The following is an 18941-nucleotide window of genomic DNA, read 5'->3' as shown; positions in this document are numbered from 1 at the left end:
TTATGTTTTCAAAAAATCACTGACAGACAATATTTTTTATTGACACAGTGGAAACCATAATAAATCATTATGACTATCAGTGATACATATCTACAGCCCATAATTCTGATATAAAGACATCAGCTGCATTCACTGTAAACAGTAAAATGATAATGTATACAGCTAGTTTTGACTGTAATTGTTTCTTCAGCTTAAAAAAAAAATTTGGCCGCCTTCATTTTTTTTATGGACAGGGGAAAAAAAAGTGTCATATTCTTATGGACCATCCGAGAATTTCTGAACGCTGATCTACACCTCATTAGCTAATTTGGGTTTTCTATTCTAAGGTATGTAGAGTTGCAAAATGTGCAAAGAACTTTTGTTCATAAATCCGACTAGTTATATAAATAATAGGTCACTATTGGTTTATGTTCTGGTTTTATCATTAAAAGCATTTTCTGCAATCACGATGGACAACAGGCCTGATCTTCGCAAATGTATTTGATAGATAACGAGCTGCGATAAAGGAGAATATTGGCTCCGCTCTATCACTTTCTCTGCCTGGGTCTTATTGAAGTCAGTGCTGATCTCATCCAAACCTTGCGTTTCATCGACAACCCATTGCTCCTTACAGATGAGCTGCAGTGGGTCACATCATGGGCCATTCTCTTCGTTCCCACACTTTTTTTTGCCTAATTATCCAGCAAAGCAGCTGAAAAGTTTCAAACGGGAAGCAGTTTACAGATAACACTTGTGACTCCTTGAGCTCCAGAGCTGAAAGCATCTTTTTCAATTAAGATCTGTCAGCCTTCTGTAAACAGCAGCAATGAGGTTCATACGCCTTATGAGACAGAGGACAGTTCCAGACCCAAATCCTCACGGGAAATATCAGGTAGGAAACTTGCTCAACTTTTCTTTTTTTTTTTCAATTCACTTCTTCTGCCTGTATTTCTCCGTCTTTTCAAACATGAGGCTTTTAGGTCATCTCATTTTAATTGTTTCCTCCAACCTGCAATAATACATGCATAGCAATGATCATCGCTCCCATCATTGCAGCAATAAATCTTGGAAGCCAGAATCAGATCCATATCTTGATGCTTCGCACATATGTACCAGACAGAGACGACCAACATTTTGGTTGCAATTGCGGGGAAAAATTGGTTTAAGGTCGTGGGCTCCCATGATAGAATTTTTGTGACAATTGTAGAGTTGACAATCATAGAGAATGATCTTCACATCAAAGCTATAGAAAGTCACGAGTCAAAGTTATAAAACGTAGACATGTTGGGTGGCTTTTTTTTTTAGTGCAGTTTTTTTTAAACAAAAACTAGGAAGGGGTTAAAAGAAAAAGTGAAGAATTTACTTATATTCTATTCTTCCCTTTATTTGCTATCCATTCATATCATTGGCTTAAAAAAATTGCTCTAAAAGTGGCGCAAATCAACTGTACCTACTATGATACGAGGGGGTGAGAAGAGCCTAAGGAGTATTTCCTTAGATTTCAGTTTGTATATGACATTAATATGAGGCTACTTGTTTGGATATATTTATAGAAGTAGTTTTTGGTGCAATTTTTGTGAAAAATGTAGCAATTGCGGCAAGTCAGCACCATTAAGTAAAAAAAAAAAAAATCCTGTAAATGCACCATTATTTTATGTTGGTTGTTTGCATTAGGGCTCGCTCACACGACCGACGGGTGCAATCCGATAAAAAAGGGGATTCCACTTCAACCAATGTTAATAAATGAGGCTGTGCAGAGCTGCGGATTTTTTCTCAGCCGCAAGAAAAATATTGGATTTTTATAGATAGATTGCAATTCTGTAACATAGAAACCTGTAAATTATCAACTGCTAAGTAAAAAAAGGATTGCACACAGATTACAAATGAGAAAAAATTGTCAAACTTTTCTTAATGCAAATCAGACCGATTTTTTATTTTTTATATGCTCGTGTGACCCCGGCCTTAGCCAAAGTTTGGCAACTTCTATCAAAAAAATCAGACATGTTTCTTTCTTCTTTTTAAAAAAAAAAAAAAAAAAAAAATGAAAAATTGAGATGTTTTTGGTCTTACACATTTTTAGCAGAAAATAGGATATGGCCATTACTTTCTTTATATTGTAGAATTCAGAAAATACTAAATATCTACATACTGCCACTTGTGAATGCTGCCTTATACACAACCACTATTTATGGATGTTACATGCAAGATGCAAAAAAAAGCCTAATTTATCCTAATATCAAAAGGCTTTTATGCTTTTTTTATATTCACAAAGCTGAGCAGCTATTGTGGCGGGTGCACTTACTAATGTTTATTATGCAGCAGATGGAAAAGATACGACATTCTATTCTCCTTGTGTTTGCAGGATGCAGAATTTCACCGAAATTACCTTTTAGGTTAGTTTAAATGTTAAAATTTCTAATTAGTATTTCTACAGCAGAAAAATTTCTTGCAGCACAAAAAAAAGTAGAAAATGTGCCCATGAATATAATTAGCACTCAATTAATTGTAGCGATCGGAGAATTAATTTGCAGGTCAATCAGCCAGTTCAGTAATCTGTGACCGCCGGAATTCTCGGTTCTTCTTCTAATTAGCCGCGCTAATCATTGCATCATGACGCACGCTCAACGTCACCCCAGTCCAGCTAATCAAAGGAAGAGCCTGGGATGTTGGGTGGTAAGGAGATTCGTATGGCTTCTGTCCAGTGGTCACAGATTACTGATCTGGTGGACCTGCGTCCTGCGAATCGAAGTCCTCCTATCTCTACTTAAAGGGGTTTTGCAGCCAGGAATTTTTTTTTTTAAAAAAACAGCATAAATTGTTTTACTTTAAGAAAAGAAGCCATACTTGACTGATCGCGAGCTTATTACTCAGCTGGTTAAGCCATGTTACAGACAAGGTACAACTACGTAGGCTAAAATGGATCTACAGGTGCTTCTCACAAAATTAGAATATCATCAAAAAGTTAATTTATTTCAGTTCTTCAATACAAAAAGTAAAACTCATATATTACATAGAGTCATTACAAACAGTGATCTATTTCAAGTGTTTATAGCTATTAACCCCTTAAGCCCCGAGGGTGGTTTGCACGTTAATGACCAGGCCACTTTTTACAATTCTGACCACTGTCAATTTATGAGGTAATTACTCTGGAACGCTTCAACGGATCCCCCTGATTCTGAGATTCTTTTTTCATGACATATTGTACTTCATGATTGTGGTAAAATTTCTTCGATATCACTTGCGTTTATTTGTGAAAAAAACGGAAATTTGGCGAAAATTCTGAAAATTTTGAAATTTTCAAAATTTTAATTTTTATGCCCTTAAATCAGAGAGATATGTCACACAAAAGAGTTAATAAATAACATTTCCCACATGTCTACTTTACATCAGCACAATTTTGGAACCAAAATTTATTTTTTGTTAGGGAGCTATAAGGGTTAAAAGTTGACCAGCGATTTCTCATTTTTCCAACAAAATTTACAAAACCATTTTTTTAGGGACCACATCACATTTGAAGTCACTTTGAGAGGTCTTTATGACAGAAAATACCCAAAAGTGACACCATTCTAAAAACTGCACCCCTCAAGGTGCTCAAAACCACATTCAAGAACTTTATTAACCCTTCAGGTGCTTCACAGGAATTTTTTGAATGTGGAAGAAAAAAATGAACATTTAACTTTTTTCACAAAAATGTTACTTTAGACCCAATTTTTTTATTTTCACAGGGGTAACAAGAAAAAATGGACCCCAAAATTTGTTGTGCAATTTCCCCTGGGCACGCAGATACCCAATATGTGGGGAAAAAACACTGTTTGGGCGCACGGCAGGGCTCGGAAGGGAAGGAGCGCCATTTGACTTTTTGATTGCAAAATTTGCTTGAATAATTAGCGGACGCCATGTTGTGTTTGGAGAGCCCCTGTGTGCCCAAACATTGGAGCTCCCCCAAAAGTGACCCCATTTTGGAAACTAGACCCCCCAAGGCACCTATCTAGATGCATAGTGAGCACTTGGAACCCCCAGGTGCTTCACAAATTGATTCATAAAAATGAAAAAGTGAAAAAAAAAAATACTTTTTCATTTTTATGAATCAATTTGTGAAGCACCTGGGGGTTCCAAGTGCTCACTATGCATCTAGATAGGTGCCTTGGGGGGTCTAGTTTCCAAAATGGGGTCACTTGTGGGGGAGCTCCAATGTTTGGGCACACAGGGACTCTCCAAATGCAACATGGTATCCGCTAACAAATTGAATGGAAAATCGGCTCAAATTGTTAGCGGACACCATGTTGCGTTTGGAGAGCCCCTGTGCGCCCAAACATTGGAGCTCCCCCACAAGTGACCCCATTTTGTAAACTAGACTCCCCAAGGCACCTATCTAGATGCATAGTGAGTACTTGAAACCCCCAGGTGCTTCACAAATAGATTCATAAAAATGAAAAAGTGAAAAAAAAAACACTTTTTCATTTTTATGAATCAATTTGTGAAGCACCTGGGGGTTCCAAGTGCTCACTATGCATCTAGACAGGTGCCTTGGTGGGTCTAGTTTCCAAAATGGGGTCACTTGTGGGGGAGCTCCAATGTTTGGGCACAGAGGGACTCTCCAAATGCAACATGGTATCCGCTAACAAATTGTCGGCTCAAATTGTTAGCGGACACCATGTTGCATTTGGAGAGCCCCTGTGTGCCCAAACATTGGAGCTCCCCCACAAGTGACCCCATTTTGGAAACTAGACTCCCCAAGGCACCTATCTAGATGCATAGTGAGCACTTGGAACCCCCAGGTGCTTCACAAATTCATTCATAAAAATGAAAAAGTGAAAAAAAAAAACACTTTTTCATTTTTATGAATCAATTTGTGAAGCACCTGGGGGTTCCAAGTGCTCACTATGCATCTAGATTGGTGCCTTGGGGGGTCTAGTTTCCAAAATGGGGTCACTTGTGGGGGAGCTCCATTGTTTGGGCACGCAGGGGCTCTCCAAACGCAACATGGCGTCCGCTAACAATTTGAGCTGATTTTCCATTCAATTTGTTAGCGGACACCATGTCGCGTTTGGAGAGCCCGTGATGTGCCTAAACAGTGGAGCTCCCCCACAAGTGACCCCATTTTGGAAACTATACCCCTCAAGGATTTTATTAAGGTGTATAGTGAACATTTTGAACCCAGAGGTACGACACAGAATTTGTTTACATTAGGTCATCATATTCAATAAGTTGTCATTAGTCTTGAGCGCAAGTGCTCGCTACTTGAGTTGGCATCGGGTACTCAGGTATGCACCATGTACAGTGTGTGCTTGAGTGACATGCTCAAGTCCCTGCTCCGCATGTTTCACGGTTATTAGACACCCAAAAAAAAACATGCGGGGATCGCTCGTGCATGGCAGGCAATCCCCGTAAAGTTTTTTTGGCCGCGAAGCATATGGGGCAGAGACTCGAGCATGTCACTCAAATACCCACGATACTCAATGCATACCAGAGCACCCAATGCAAACTCAAGTAGCGAGCACTTGCGCTCAACACTAGTCGCCATATCGTCATCTTTTTTTCTTACTTTTGAAAAAAATCCCAACCCTAACCCCAACCCCAGCCCTAACCGTAGCACAACCCTAACCGTAGCACAACCCTAACCCTAGCACAACCCTAACCCTAGCACAACCCTAACCCTAGCACAACCCCAACCCCAAACCCAGCCCTAACCCTAGCCCAATCCTAACCCAAGAGTTTATTTTTGACGCCGTTCCTCGTGCGGTATAAGTGATTAGACGACTTTATTCTTCGGGTCGGTGTGATTACAGCAATACCAGAATCATATGGGGTTTTTATGACTGACAGCTGTCACACACTAAAAGACGCATTTTTTGTAAATCTAGTTTTTGCATCGCCATATTTTGAGAGCTATAATTTTTCCAGATTTTGGCAGACAGTCATTTGACGGCTCATTTTTTGCGGGATGAGTTGACGTTGTTATTGGTGCCATTTTCAGGCACGTGACATTTTTTGATCGCTTTCTATTCCAATTTTTGGGAGGCAGAATAAACAAAAACCAACAATTCAGGAATTGTTTTTTTTTATTTTTTTTTATTCTGTTCCGCATATGGTAAAATTGATAAGGCAGCTTTATTCTTCGGGTCAGTATGTTTACAGCGGTACCACATTTATATTGTTTTTCTATGTTTTGCACTTTTACATAATAAAAGCAATTTTATAGAAAAAAATTTTTTTTAGCATAGCTTTATTCTGAGAGCTATAACTTTTTTATTTTTCGGCTGATGGAGCTGTATGGCGGCTTGCTTTTTTGCGGGACGAGATGACGTTTTCAGCGGTACCATTTTTATTTATATTTGTCTTTTTGATCGCGTGTTATTCCATTTTTTGTTTGGCAGTATGGTGATAAAGAATTGTTTTTTGCTTCGTTTTTTTTTTTTTTTACCGTGTTCACTGAAGGGGTTAACTAGTGGGACAGTTTTATAGGTCAGGTTGTTCCGGACGCGGCGATACCAAATATGTGTACTTTTATTGTTTTTTTTTGTTTTTTTTTATAATAATATTTATTGATGGGTACATTATATTTTTATTTTTGGTGGATTATTTTTTTTATTTTTTTTTTAATATTTTTGCAATTTTTTTTTTTTTTTTTTTCCACTTTCTTATAGTTACATAGTTACATAGTTTATAAGGCCGAAAAAAGACAAGCGTCCATCCAGTTCAGCCTATTTCTTGTGCACTGCAGCTATTCCGCAGCGTTGATCCAGGGGAAGGCAACAAAAAACCATGAGGTATAGGCCAATTTACATCATTGAGGAAAAATTCACTTCCCGACACCAATCTGGCAGTAAGATTAAATTCCTGGATTAATTAACTAAGCATAAGATGTAATTTTATTGTTCTCAAGAAAGGCGTCCAGGCCTCTCTTGAACTCTTTAAGTGAGTTGGACATCACCACTTCCTCTCCCAGAGAGTTCCAGAGTCTCACGGCTCTGACCGTAAAGAATCCCCTTCTATGCTGGTGCAGGAACCTCCTTTCCTCCAGACGCATAGTGTGCCCCCTCGTCTTTGTCACCATCCTTGGTATAAACAGGTCATGGGAGAGATCTCTGTACTGCCCCCTGATGTATTTATACATGTTTATGAGGTCTCCCCTAAGCCTTCTCTTTTCCAATGTAAATAGGCCTAATTTTGACAACCTCTCTGGGTATTCTAGTCCCTCCATTCCCTTTATTACCTTAGTCGCCCTCCTTTGTACCCTCTCTAGCTCCAATATGTCTTTCCTGAGCACCGGAGCCCAGAACTGTGCACAATATTCTAAGTGCGGCCTTACCAGCGCTTTATACAGAGGAAGAACAATCTTCTCATCATATGCCCCTATTCCTCTTCTGATGCATGCCATGACTCTATTTGCCTTCGCAGCTGCTGCCTGACACTGGGCACTCCAATTTAATTTGCTATTAACCAAGACGCCCAGGTCCTTCTCCATGTCAGATTTCCCCAACGGTTTCCCATTTAATATGTATCGGTGACTGCTGTTTTTCTTTCCCATGTGCATGACCTTACATTTATCGGCATTGAACCCCATTTGCCATTTTTTGGCCCAACTCCCCAATTTATCTAAATCCTCCTGTAGCTGTGCCCTGTCCTCATCTGTATTAACTACTTTACAAAGTTTAGTATCATCTGCAAATATTGCTATTTTACTATGCAACCCTTCCACTAGATCATTAATAAATATATTAAATAATATAGGGCCCAAGACAGACCCTTGAGGCACCCCGCTAGTAACCCTGACACACCCTGAGCTTACTCCATTGATAACCACCCTCTGCTTTCTATCACTCAGCCAGCTATTTACCCACTTGCACACATTATCCCCCAGACCAAGCATTCTCATTTTATATACCAACCTTTTGTGTGGCACGGTATCAAACGCTTTGGAGAAGTCAAGGTGTACAGCATCCACTGACTCTCCCCGGTCCAGCTGTGAGCTCACCTCCTCGTAGAAGGCCATCAGGTTTGTTTGGCAGGAGCGATCCCTCATGAATCCATGTTGATATGGAGTTAGACAGTTATTATCATTAAGATATTCTACAATAGCATCTCTAAGAAATCCTTCAAACAATTTACCCACAACAGACGTTAAGCTGACTGGTCTATAGTTCGCAGGGTCACTTTTAGACCCCTTTTTGAATATTGGTACCACATTTGCTTGGCGCCAGTCTAGTGGGACAGTCCCTGTCCATAAAGAGTGCTTGAATATAAGATACAGCGGCCTGTCTATCACATTACTTAATTCTTTTAGTACCCGGGGGTGTATGTCATCTGGGCCCGGTGACTTGTCTATTTTGATATTATTTAGGCGTTTCTGAACTTCCTCCTGGGTTAGGTGGGTGATATTTAGCGGAGGGTTTACTTTATCACTCTGCATTTCCTCCGATAAATTGTTTTCTTTTGTGAAAACAGTGGAGAAGAAGCTATTGAGTAGGTTTGCTTTACCCTCATCGCCCTCTATGATTTTACCCAGGTTATTTTTCAATGGGCCAACGCCATCAGTTTTAATCCTTTTACTGTTTATATAGTTAAAGAACAGTTTGGGATTCGTTTTACTTTCCTTGGCAATTAGTCTCTCTGTCTCCTCTTTTGCTATTCTTATTTGTTTCTTACAGATTTTGTTTTTTTCCCTATAAGATATTAGCGCTTCCTCGCTGCCTTCTTGTTTAAGTTTACCGAAAGCCCTTTTTTTGTTTTTCATTGCCCTCTTGACTTCCTTATTTAGCCACATTGGCTTCCTCCTATTCCTAGCCCTTTTATTCCCTTAAGGTATGTACCTTCTACAGTGACTATGTAGGACTGTTTTGAAAATGTCCCATTTTCTATCCGTGCTCCTATTACTAAAGATACTATCCCAGTCTATAAGGTGAAGGGCATCTCTTAGCTGATCAAACTTTGCCCTCCTGAAGTTCAGTGTTTTTGTGACTCCCTTGCTGGGCACCCTACTGAAGCACATGTGGAATTGTATAATGTTGTGGTCACTATTTCCCAGGTGCCCCCCGACCTTCATCTCAGTTATTCTGTCTGGCCTGTTAGTTAATATTAAGTCTAAAAGGGCCGTCCCTCTAGTTGGTTCCTGCACAAGTTATGACAAATAATTGTCTTTGAAAATTGACAGAAACCTGTTTCCTTTCTGAGATCTACAGCTTTCGGTTTCCCAGTCTATATCGGGGTAGTTGAAGTCCCCCATAATAAGCACCTCATTATTTTTTGCTACTTCGTCTATTTGTCTCATTAATAGACTTTCCGTGGCTTCTGCTATATTTGGTGGTTTATAACAGACTCCTATGATAATTTTATTATTGTTTTTTGCCCCATGTATCTCCACCCATAAGGACTCGACCTCCTCATTTCCCTCCCATACATCCTCCCGTATTGTAGGCTTTAGACACGTCTTTACATATAGACAGACTCCACCCCCTTTCCGACTTCTTCGATCCCTTCTAAACAGACTGTAACCCTGTAAGTTAACTGCCCAGTCATAGCTTTCATCTAACCATGTCTCGGTTATTCCCACTATGTCATAGTTACCTGTAGATATTTCTGCTTCCAGTTCATCCATCTTGTTTGTCAGGCTCCTGGCATTTGCTAGCACGCAGTTTACACGATTTTGTTTTGTTCCAATCTTCTCCCTGTGGATTGTATTAGAAATTTTCTTACCTCCCTTCCAAGTATCTTGTCTTGGACCTTCTTTGTCGCACTTCATATCTTTCATTAGTATGTTCTCTGGTTTCATGTTCGTGTCCGGCGTTTTTCTTCCCATCCCCTCTTCTTCTAGTTTAACGCCCTCCTGATGAGTGTTGCGAGTCTCCTGGCGAATGTGTGTTTCCCGGGTTTGTTGAGGTGTAGTCCGTCTCTGGCAAGGAGTCCGTCATAGAGGTAAAGTTTATATACTTTTTTACTTTGTCCCACTGTGGGACTTTCACTTTTTTTATTCTGATCGCCTGCATGGCACAGGAATGCAGCACCATCCCTGTGCCATGCAGGCTGTCAGCGCTGGAAAGGGAGAAGATTGTTTGGAGATGCACTGCGCATGTCCAAACAATCTTCCTGCTGTCTGGTGACCCGACATCGAGTCGTCATGGCAACACCCGGGAAGCCTTTGCAGACAGCGCTGGAAGCCGGAAGAGGAGGTGAGTATCTGCGATCTCCTCCCCTTGCCCCCGCAATGCTGCGATCGACTTCGATCTCAGCATCGCGGGGGTTAATGTGCTGCCGCTCCCTGCACATAGTATCGGGTGTCAGCTGTGACAATCAGCTGACACCCGGCGGCGATCGCGCCCGCACAGCCTGTGTGCGCGCGCGATCGCCATGACGTACTAATACGGGTCTGGCTCTTAAGTCCCATGGCACAGACGCGTATTAGTACATCAGATGTTGTTAAGGGGTTAATGTTGATGATTATGGCTTACAACCAATGAAAACACAAAAGTCATTATCTCAGTAAATTAGAATACTTTATAACAACAGCTTGAAAAATGTTTTTAAAATCTGAAATGTTGTCCTACTGAAATGTATGATCAGTAAATGCACTCACTACTTGGTCGGGGCTCCTTTTGCATCAATTACTGCATCAATGTGGCGTGGCATGGAGGCGATCAGCCTGTGGCACTGCTGAGGTGTTATGGAAGCCCACGTTGCTTTGATAGCAGCCTTCAGCTCATCTGCATTGTTGGGTCTGGTGTCTCATCTTCCTCTTGACAATACCCAATACATTCTCTATGGGGTTAAGGTAAGGCGAGTTTACTGGCCAATCAAGCACAGTGATACTGTTGTTTTTAAACCAGGTATTGGTACTTTTGGCAGTGTGGACAGGTGCCAAGTCCTGCTGGAGAATGAAATGTCCATCTCCAAAAAGCTTGTCGGCAGAGGGAAGCATGAAGTGTTCTTAAATGTCCTGGTAGACGGTTGCGCTGACTTTGGTCTTGATAAAACACAGTGGACCTACACCAGCAGGTGACATGGCTACCCAAACCATCACTGATTGTGGAAACTTCACACTAGACCTCAAGCAGCTTGGATTGTGGCCCCTCCACTCTTCCTCCAGACTCTGGGACCTTGATTTCCAAATGAAATGCAAAATTTACTTTCATCTGAAAACAACACCTTGGACCACCGAGCAACAGTCCAGGTCTTTTTCTCCTTGGCCCAGGTAAGACGCTTCTGGTGTTGTCTATTGGTCATGAGTGGCTTGACACAAGGAATGAGACACTTGTAGCCCATGTCCTGGATACATCTGTGTGTGGTGGCTCTTGAAGCAATGACTCCAGCAGCAGTCCACGCCTTGTGAATCTCCCCCAAATTTTTGAATGGCCTTTTTTTAACAATCACTCTGTTTGTAATGACTCTATATAATATACGAGTTTCACTTTTTGTATTGAAGAACTGAAATAAATTAACTTTTTGATGATATTCTAATTTAGTGAAAAGCACCTGTATGTTGTATGGATCTGTTATGGCTCACCCACAGAAATCGATAAGTTTCTACTGTACGTCTGTCTGCCTACAAATTTATACAGATTGGTGTTGAGTGATTGTGCTTGTTTAACCCTATAAACAAGCACGATCGGATACTCACCAAGTAGTTTCGGCGTGCTCGGCTTCTCTGTTTGATCCGTCACGGCTGCATGTGTCGTGACTGTTAGACAGCTGTGACACATGCAGAGATTGCCTAAAAAAACAGGCAATCCCTGCATGTGTCACAGCTGTCTAACAGCCGCGACACATGCAGCCGCGGCAGATCAAACAGAGAAGTCGAGCCCAATCTGTTAGTACCCTTTAAACGAACACGCTCGCTCAACACTAATACAGATGTCATATTCCATCAGGTATTCTTTCCCAGAAGCAATGTATTTCTTCCAGGGAAAAATATGGTGACGTGTAGAAGCTTTTTACGGTTAAGTGCAGGGGCTTCAATTATAACCATGAAAAAAACTCATAAAAATCATATATAATATTCACAGCTTTACACCAAATTACACCTAAAAAATGCAAGACCATAATGGATCAAGTCATCTTCACAACCTCTACAGGACAGATACCATACAAGTAACTGGACACCATCTTACCGGTCTTCAGGAGCCAGTGACTGTATTTTGGATCTTGTGATTGTTTTGTTTCCTCATGTTGTACCTAGATAAATCTATCTCTTGATCAATTTACAACATATGGCTCAAAGAAGAGTGACCCCATGCAGGAACCTGTATACTACACTGCCCCTATGATTCCTTAGATTATTATTACTATGTGTTGGGTTAGCCTTTTTGGCCAACTCATCAGGGGCTCAAAAAGGTATAGGGAAAGAAGGCAGACAACCAAGCAGGACCTGTTACGAATCGTGGTTCTGTGCTCCCACCTGGTAATGGAACGGGTCCGGTACGGTGCTACTCAGGTCGCAAGTGCCCCCATTGCCCCGACCCGGGAAGTGGAGTTACCACGCTTGCAGGGAAATTGTCCCAGTCTTGTGGAGTGTCAAATTCTGGTATTGTGGGATGTGTGAGGACATGGGACACCGTATCCCTCACTGATTTCTTCGCCCAGGGAAAATGGGACGCTGTCTTCCCTGATTGCCAAGCAATGCAGGATGCTGTTTTGTTTGGCAATAAGGAATGATGGGATTTTGTCCAGGCTGCTGTTGAAGATAGCAGGGAGGGGCTGTCTGGGGATGATTGGGAGGTAGTCAGCACCTGATCTTTAGGTGGGCTATATAATCCTCCTCCCTGCTCAGTCCTTTGCTGTTTATTGCTGTTTCCCATGTGCTTGGTGGTTTGTGGTGTTAGCATTAGATTTTGCTATTACAGCAGGGTTTTCTCATTTTCTCCCCCATTCTGTATGTTTGGAGCAGAGACACTTCAAATGAAGTCTGAAGCATCATTTAAGGTAGTTCTGGCATCTACATTAAGTTTTGCAGTACGACCTTAATAAAATTTGCTGTGCCACCTTAAGGCTATGTGCCTACGATGCAGAAAATTTCTGCAGCATTTCTGAATTTCCCTGGCAGAAAAAACGCATGCAGATTGTTCATGCGTTTTTCCTGCAGAATACATGCGGATTCACATGCGTATCCACATGCGTTAACGCATGTGTTTCCGCATGCGGACTGACAAGCACTTTCCAGGCGATAGCATCACTTGGAAAGTGCTTGGCAACTAGGTCACACTGTATAAATCCATGCAAACGGCATGGATTTATATAGTGTGACCGTAAAAATAAAAAAATAAAAGCTATACTTACCTCCGATCCCCCGCCGCTTGTGCTGTCGCGCTCCTTCCTGGTTCCTTCCTGGCTTGCCGGGCTCTCGCGAGACAGCCTGCATTCACATGACCGCGACGTCATCTCAGGTCCTGGAAGGAGAAGTGCTGCAGGGGCCGCCGGACAGGTGAATATAAACTTTATTTATTATTTTATTCTTTTTTTCACAGGTACAATGGTACCCAGGTCTGGATGAGAGTCTCCTCTCCTCCAGAACTGGGTACCATACGCAAATTGAACCGCATATAATCCGCTTGTATAAATGTAGAGACACGGATTCTATGCGTCTCAATGCAAGTCAATGGCGGCGCTTCCGCTGCGCTTCCGCAAAATTAATGAACATGCTGCAGATTTATGAGCGCTGCAGAAACGCTGCGGAAAAATCCACAGCATGTGCATTGACATTGCGGAATGCCATTGGGGACCATGGGGTGCGGATTACCATGCGTTTTTGATGCGTTTCCGCTGTGGAAATTCCGCAGCATAAACGCATGAAAAACGCATCGTGTGCACGCAGCCTAACACCTCCTTCCTTCCCCCTCACACACAAATCTCTGTCTTCCTTGTTGTAAAGGCAGAGAGATGGAAGGGGTTTGCAGGCTGCAGATACACTGAGTGAAGCCTTTTTACCTGCACTCAGTAACTCAGCTGTAAAGTAAGGTTTTCTGTGTGTATATTTATTATGTGTACACTATGTATGAGCACTTACACTTATGTATAATGTGTATAGCTGTGAGTGAGGGGGGCTTCTTCAGTAAGGGGTGATATGGAGGATGGAGCCCTCAATCAGTTATGGGTGACTGTGGGTCCCCTATCCTCCACACCCGTATCACTCCTTACTGAACGAGAGGCCCCACACTCACACTGACAGTTATATACGCATTGTACATTCATACTCCGTATACACATGTATACACTTTCACTTACTGACAGCTGTGTTGGTTGAGCTATGGGCTCTCAATCAGTTATGACCTTATAGGTCAGGGGTCCTCAAACTTTTTAAACAGGGGGCCAGTTCACGTCCCTCAGACCATTGGAGGGCCGGAATATAGTTTTTAAAAAAAACTATGAACAAATTCCTATGCACACTGCACATATTATGAAGTAAAAAACAATACAAGAACAAATACAATATTTAAAATGAAGAACAAGTAAAGTTAAATCAACCGGTATTTCAATAGGTAGGTAACTGTACCCAATAGGCAGCATAGGTCCTCAATAGGCAGGTAAATGTCCCCAATAGGCAGCATAGGTCCTCAATAGGCAGGTAAATGTCCCCAATAGGCAGCATAGGTCCTCAATAGGCAGGTAAATATCCCCAATAGGCAGGTAAATGTCCCCAATAGGCAGGTAAATATCCCCAATAGGCAGGTAAATATCCCCAATAGGCAGCATAGGTCCCCAATAGGCAGGTAAATGTCCCCAATAGGCAACATAGGTCCCCAATAGGCAGGTAAATGTACCCAATAGGCAGCATAGGTCCTCAATAGGCAGGTAAATATCCCCAATAGGCAGGTAAATGTCCCCAATAGGCAGGTAAATATCCCCAATAGGCAGCATAGGTCCTCAATAGGCAGGTAAATGTACCCAATAGGCAGCATAGGTCCCCAATAGGCAGGTAAATGTACCCAATAGGCAGCATAGGTCCCCAATAGGCAGGTAAATGTCCCCAATAGGCAGGTAAATGTCCCCAATAGGCAGGTAAATATCCCCAATAGGCAGGTAAATACCCCCATTAGGCAGCATAGGTCCTCAATGGGCAGGTAAATGTCCCCAATAGGCAGGTAAATACCCCCATTAGGCAGCATAGGTCCTCAATGGGCAGGTAAATGTTCCCAATAGGCAGCATAGATCCCCAATAGGCAGTATAGGTCCTCAATAGGCAGGCTGTTTCCCCCTTATAATGCCATATGCAGGCTGTTCCACCCCTTATAATGCCCCATGCAGGCTGTTCCCCCCTTATAATGCCCCATGCTGGATGCCACCTCCCATATAATGCCCCATGCAGCATGTCACTCCTCCCATATTATGCCCCATGCAGCATGTCACCCCCCATATTATGCCCCATGCAGGATGTCCCTTTCCCCCCATATAATGCCCCATGCAGCATGTCACCCCCCCATATAATGCCCCATGCAGCATGTCACCCCCCATATAATGCCACATGCAGCATGTCACCCCCCCCATATAATGCCACATGCAGCATGTCACCCCCCCCCATATTATGCCCCATGCAGGATGTCCCTTTCCCCCCATATAATGCCCCATGCAGGATGTCACCCCCCATATCATGCCCCATGCAGGATGTCACCCCCCCATATTATACCCCTTGCAGGATGTCACCCCCCCCCATATAATGACCTATGCCTCCATACATTAAAAAAAAAAAAAAATCCAATACTCACCTCACTTCACACTTGCTGCCGCTGCTCTACTCTGGTCTGGACTCCAGCGTCTCGGCGTCGTCGTCCCGCTCTGCGCTGCCTGTGACAGCACTCGGGAGGGCGCGGTGTAAAGACTTCACCGCGCCCTCTGACCTGAGACGTCACAGGAAGAGCAGAGCAGGAAGACAGCGGATCTGCGGAGGCACGGGGAGAGGTAAGTATCCGCCTGCCGGGGCCCTGAGGAAGCGAGGGAGAAGGGCGGGCGCTGACACCGCTCTCCTCTCCTCCGCCCATAGCCCGGCGGGCCGGATAAAAGTCCTCCGCGGGCCGCATGTGGCCCGCGGGCCGTAGTTTGAGGACCCCTGTTATAGGTGATTGAGAAACAGAACTTTTCATGAATAGTTTATAATGGCGGAGAATTAGAAAAAGTTCACTTTTTATATTAATAAAGCCATAACTGGTTAAGGGCCCCCTGCCATCCCCTTTCTCGGTTAATAAGGGCTCTTTCACAAATCAGATTTTTTGGTGAGTGTGCTATCCATAATTTTGGCAGAGAGATCACAGACCTACAGTGGGTACGGAAATTATTCAGACCCCTTTAAATTTTTCACTCTTTGTTTCATTGCAGCCATTTGAAAAAATTCTAAAAAGTTCATTTTTTTCTCATAAGGCTATGTGCCCACAATGCAGAAATGCTCAGGATTTTTTCTGAGCGTTTCTGCATCTCCTTGGCAGAAAAAACGCATGCGGATTGTACATGCGTTTTTCCTGCCAGGGACATACGGATGTGAAGCGTTCTTCACATGCATTTCCGCATGCGGGTTGACAAGCGCTTTCCAAGCAAACGGCATGGATTTATATAATGTGACCTTAAAGAATGGTATAAAATAAAAAAATAAATCTATACTTGCCTTCCGATGGCCCCCGGAGTCTTGCTTCGCTCCGTACTGGCTGCCAGCAGCTCGCGGTACACTACACTGAAGGACCTGCCGTCAATTGACTATGACGTCAGCGCAGGTCCTTCAGTCCACCGCGATCTGCCGGCAATTGAAGACAAGGAGACCGGGGGCCATCAGAAGGTAAATATAATATCTATTTTTTATTTTATTCTTTTTTTCACAGGTTCTTTGGTACCCGGGTCCGGAGGAGAGTCTCGTCTTCTCCAGACCCGGGTACCATCCGCACAATGGAACGCATGTTATCCGCATGTACAGATGCAGTGATGAAGAATCCAAGCGATTCAATGCAAGTCAATTGCAGCGAAAACGCAGCACTTCCGCAAAATAATTGGTAGTGCTGCGTTTTTTTCCGCAATGATAACCCGCAGCGGAAGTTTCCGCAGCATGTGCACAGCACATGCGGATTATCATTGGGGAACATGGCAGACCTTCTACCATGAATTTTTTAAGTGTTTCTGCAGCGTTTTTGCCGCTGCGGAAACGCTTAAAAAACGCATCGTGGGCACACAGCCTTAAAGTACACTCTGCACCCCATCTTGACTGATAAAAAACAGAAATGTAGAAGTTTTTGCAAATTTATTAAAAAAGAAAAACTGAAATATCACATGGTCATAAGTATTCAGACACTTTGCTCAAACACTCATATTTAAGTCATATGCTGTCCATTTCCTTGTGATACTCCTTGAGATGGTTCTACTCCTTCATTGGAGTCCAGCTGTGTTTAATTAAACTGATAGGACTTGATTTGGAAAGGCACACACCTGTCTATATAAGACCCTACAGCTCACAGTGCTTGTCAGACCAAATGAGAATCATGTGAAAAGAAAAGAAAGGGCGCATGTGTAGACTCACAGGGCTATTTAATTAATTTAAAAAGTGCCAGTACACTCACCTGTGATGGTTGTGTACGTCTACACAACCAAGATTAAGCGTGTGATTAATGAGGCTCCGGGTCGCCTCTATTTGTAGTACCGTCCTGTCGGTGTTTGCCTCGCAACTCCGTGCTCCTCAAGTGGTCACACGATCCTGCTGGACCAGATACTACTTCACCGCAGGTCCTCAGTAGTTTAACCCGGTGGCTGGATAACCGCAGGTCCTCACACATCCAAATAGACCAGGCTGCTCCTGCCGCTTTGGCTCCGTATGGAGATATTTCACAAGTAAACAATGGTGCAGCGGTCTCAGGGAGCGCCAAAGGAATACTGGACAATTTAATAGATGGCAACCGACTTTTATTCTTCCTCCAATACCACTGGCAGTGGTATTGGAGGAAGAATAAAAGTCGGTTGCCATCTATTAAATTGTCCAGTATTCCTTTGGCGCTCCCTGAGACCGCTGCACCATTGTTTACTTGCAAATGAGAATCATGAGCTCAAAGGAACTGCCCAAGGAGCTCAGCGACAGAATTGTGGCAAGGCACAGACCTGGCCAAGGTTACAAAAGAATTTCTGCATTACTCAAGGTTCCTAAGAGCACAGTGGCCTCCATAATCCTTAAATGGAAGAAGTTTGGGACCACCAGAAGTCTTCCTAGACCTGGCCATCCAGCCAAACTGAGCTGTGGATAATAAGACTTCCCTTTGCACTCTAAAAATCCCAAATTTTTCTTGCCATGGCTCCGAAAGGTCCTGGGAACATTTCTTCCTGGTCCACATTGGCATGATACTGTGAGTCTCACAACGTGACTAGAAATTTGATATGTGCTACCTGGAGAGATGGTGACTGTAAAAGTGACCACCATATACTGAGTAGGTTATGTCCATCTTTGACTGTATTTTATAATCATCCTATGTCCAATGCATCCTTAATTTGTTGTGTTATTCTTTGCTACCAGGATTAGAAACTAATTTGGTCCTCCAAACCACTCCTTAACCTACAAACTGTTATGCGCTTCACAGAGGGACCCAACAAAACTGGCACCAAACCAGCACTTGGCACAAGCTGCCCAGCTAGGTGAGCCCTTGAGGGCTGGGAATACTCTTCACCCAGCTCCCATTAAATGGTTGGGGGACTTTCGCAGAGCCCTTCCCAGGCCCACTGTCGCCGGACTGCTGGTGTCTGGTGACGCGGCTGGTGCCTAGTCAAGAACCAGGTGAGTACCTCTGCAAGAACCCCAGAAAGTAAAACCAAAAGAGAAAATGAGAAAGCCCCTGAAAAGATAGCAAGACTAATGCTGGCACCACTCTCAACCAAACACATAGGGAACTGCAATAAACAGCAAAGGACTGAGCAGGGAGCAGGATTATATAGCCCGCCTAATGATCAGGTGTTGATTACCTCCCTATCATCCCCAGATAGCCACTCTTTGCTAGCTTCAATAGCAGACTAGACAA

The 18941-nt window shown here is 43.0% G+C and overlaps 1 protein-coding gene across 4 annotated transcripts in view; it reads left to right on the top strand.

Moving 5' to 3' along the window:
• The first annotated feature begins 688 nt into the window (after window positions 1-688).
• The window catches only part of COLEC11 (collectin subfamily member 11), an 81126-nt gene continuing 62873 nt past the window's right edge, over window positions 689-18941 (top strand). For 2 of the 4 annotated variants that reach the window (XM_073674198.1, XM_073674199.1), the window contains exon 1: window positions 689-871. The gene's annotated coding sequence lies outside the window, so the exon portion shown is untranslated. The remainder of the gene's footprint in view (window positions 872-18941) is intronic. The other 2 variants (XM_073674197.1, XM_073674200.1) reach the window with 2 other exon arrangements.

The sequence above is a fragment of the Phyllobates terribilis genome, unplaced genomic scaffold (assembly GCF_046119375.1).
Source record: "Phyllobates terribilis strain yellow unplaced genomic scaffold, ASM4611937v1 Scaffold_3__8_contigs__length_932513732, whole genome shotgun sequence".
Taxonomy (NCBI): Eukaryota; Metazoa; Chordata; class Amphibia; order Anura; family Dendrobatidae; genus Phyllobates; species Phyllobates terribilis.
This window is presented reverse-complemented; position numbering and strand designations above follow the sequence as displayed.